A 3,411-nucleotide genomic window follows, 5' to 3' on the forward strand; every position below is an offset into this window, starting at 1 on the left:
GCCTGCTTGAATGGAATTCTGCTCTGGGTGGAGATGTGGCAGAGACAGAGAAATGTCGGCTATATCGTCAGCTAGTGACGGCCCATTGAACTGGTAGTGCATTTGCAATGGTCTCTTTCAATTCGCTGATCTACAAGTTTGTTGATAGTTCTGCATGTTTTATATCATTATGGTTCGTCTGAAAATTGTTTAGGTAATATTGCTTTTTGCATTCATAGGTTTACTTAGTAATTTACTGTGAAAGGTGGTGTAAGTTTTCTGCATTAGCAGGGAGGGAGTTGTTAATGTTTAATTGAGCGTGCTGGTGCCGGACAGTTTACCTCTCACATCGTGAATTATTGATGGTACAATGAACAAACAACTGTATTTAAATGTAATAATTTTAATAAAATTATTGCAGCATCTCTCTTCTTCCGTCATTCTATTTCACACACACACACACACACACACACACACACACACACACACACACACACACACACACACACAGCTTCCTTCAGGCTTACCGCTTCCCTGCATGTCTGTAGAGTTGAAAGCGTAGTGAGTGTGACTGCGTGAGTCTAAGCGTATGTGAGTTTGGTTGTGTGAGTCTAAGCGTAGTGAGTTTGGTTGTGTGAGTCTAAGCGTAGTGAGTTTGGTTGTGTGAGTCTAAGCATAGTGAGTTTGGTTGTGTGAGTCTAAGCGTAGTGAGTTTGGTTGTGTGAGTCTAAGCATAGTGAGTTTGGTTGTGTGAGTCTAAGCGTAGTGAGTTTGGCTGTGTGAGTCTAAGCGTAGTGAGTTTGGCTGTGTGAGTCTAAGCGTATGTGAGTTTGGTTGTGTGAGTCTAAGCGTATGTGAGTTTGGCTGTGTGAGTCTAAGCGTAGTGAGTGTGACTGCGTGAGTCTAAGCGTAGTGAGTTTGGTTGTGTGAGTCTAAGCATAGTGAGTTTGGTTGTGTGAGTCTAAGCGTAGTGAGTTTGGCTGTGTGAGTCTAAGCGTATGTGAGTTTGGTTGTGTGAGTCTAAGCGTATGTGAGTTTGGTTGTGTGAGTCTAAGCGTATGTGAGTTTGGTTGTGTGAGTCTAAGCGTAGTGAGTTTGGCTGTGTGAGTCTAAGCGTATGTGAGTTTGGCTGTGTGAGTCTAAGCGTATGTGAGTTTGGCTGTGTGAGTCTAAGCGTAGTGAGTTTGGCTGTGTGAGTCTAAGCGTAGTGAGTTTGGCTGTGTGAGTCTAAGCGTATGTGAGTTTGGTTGTGTGAGTCTAAGCGTAGTGAGTTTGGCTGTGTGAGTCTAAGCGTATGTGAGTTTGGTTGTGTGAGTCTAAGCGTATGTGAGTTTGGCTGTGTGAGTCTAAGCGTATGTGAGTTTGGCTGTGTGAGTCTAAGCGTAGTGAGTGTGACTGTGTGAGTCTAAGCCCAGCTGTTCCCCTTCTTTTCTGTATAAGGGAGGGATGTTGTCTGCTACCCGAAGCCACTGGGCTTTGAGTGGATATTGCTGACAACAAGCAATTACCCCCTTATTACCCCCTTATTATCACAGTGCTGTGGCCTTTATTGGCCCACTTTCACTTACAGACGGCACAGCAGACATCCAGCCGCAGGAGGAATCTGAGCACAGGACTCATAAGTGTAGTCGAGCCTGATGCAACCGCATGTGACAAGGTTGACTCGATGTCCTGTTTTAATAAATGTTCTCTTCAGGATTCAAATATTACTGGATTATATTTGGATACAGACAACCTAGACCCCCAATGGTAGTGTGATGCCAGTATTTGCATTTAAGGACTTTTGTACTTGAGTGGTGACTTCACATTAATAAACTTATTCCTCTCTCTAACCTGTAAGAATTTCCTGATTCTAAGATGGTGACATGCAGTAAAAGCTGCGTAGTCTGTACAGATTAATGAGGCTGTTGTACCAGTTTGGAGGGCTCTCACCCAGTGGAATCACTAATGATTATCTTCATAGACCCAATGTACTTTATGGCAGAATTCTTTCCTGTGTAAAATCAATGTTAAGAAGACTGACAAATATATTGTAATTTTACAAGGCAAGGTAGCTCTGAAAAGATTTGATTTATGAATCCTTGGAATAAAATATGGTATTAAAGCTTTAAGATGAAAGATTGTACAGCTGTCATATACTTCACTGATCTGAAGAAAGCCTCAGCAAACATTCGTGTGGGTGAGGAACACTATAAAACACTTCCCCACTCCAGCTCGGCGGACTGACCGCAGCACGATAAGGCAATACGACATCTTCCTTATTTTAGTTCTTTTTAGGATGAAATTCACATTATTTCATCATCAAAAAATATGCAAGGTTCATACTACAAACTTTGTCTTGTTTGTAGTGACTAGGATTATTTTCAGGTGATCACTGTCACTGTTATTGTGACATGCACTGATCACAAGGCATGTCACATTAAGTGACCCACCATGTGACCAAGAGTTTACCAAAAATGGTAAGGGAAGAGGGAAGGATCAAACTCGTAATAAACAGTACACACGTTAGTCTGCCAGCTACAGTGAAAACAAGGTCACTTTTTTAAAAGAATTACATTACCTAGACAAATCTGGAAAGCTTTTGTACCTCTTGTACTAATATATAGTACAATATTGTACTATGTATATATGTTTACTGTGTATATATATATACATATATATATATATATATATATATATATATATATATATATATATATATACATATATATATATATATATATACATATATATATATATATATACAAATATATATATGTATATATATATATATATATATATATATATATATATATATATATATATATATATATATATATATATATATATATATATAGTAATAGAGTACTACAGTAATAATAATGTATGATCATTATCCTTATATTACAACTTCTATTATATTAGTATATATAATAGAAGTTGTAATATAATGATAGTAATCATACATTATTATTACTCTATTACTCTCTCATCTCTTTATTAAGATTCAGGAAAACAGGAAATATGTGCACACAAAATAAATAGCATGTCCACCACTGCCAATAAGACTTTGTCGAAGTCTGTAGTGGGGACTGTCCTGACGCTGTCTGAAGTCTGTAGGGGAGACTGTCCTGACACTGTCTGAAGTCTGTAGGGGAGACTGTCCTGACGCTATCTGAAGTCTGTAGTGGAGACTGTCCTGACGCTGTCTGAAGTCTGTAGGGGAGACTGTCCTGATGCTGTCTGAAGTCTGTAGGGGAGACTGTCCTGACGCTGTCTGACATCTTCAGGGGAGACTGTCCTGACCCTGTCTGAAGTCTGTAGGGGAGACTGTCCTGATGCTGTCTGACGTCTGTAGTGGACACTGTCCTGACGCTGTCTGAGGTCTTCAGGGGAGACAGTCATGACGCTGTCTGAAGTCTTCAGGGGAGACTGTCCTGACGCTGTCTAAAG

The sequence above is a fragment of the Brachyhypopomus gauderio genome, unplaced genomic scaffold, assembly GCF_052324685.1.
Source record: "Brachyhypopomus gauderio isolate BG-103 unplaced genomic scaffold, BGAUD_0.2 sc75, whole genome shotgun sequence".
Lineage (NCBI taxonomy): Eukaryota > Metazoa > Chordata > Actinopteri > Gymnotiformes > Hypopomidae > Brachyhypopomus > Brachyhypopomus gauderio.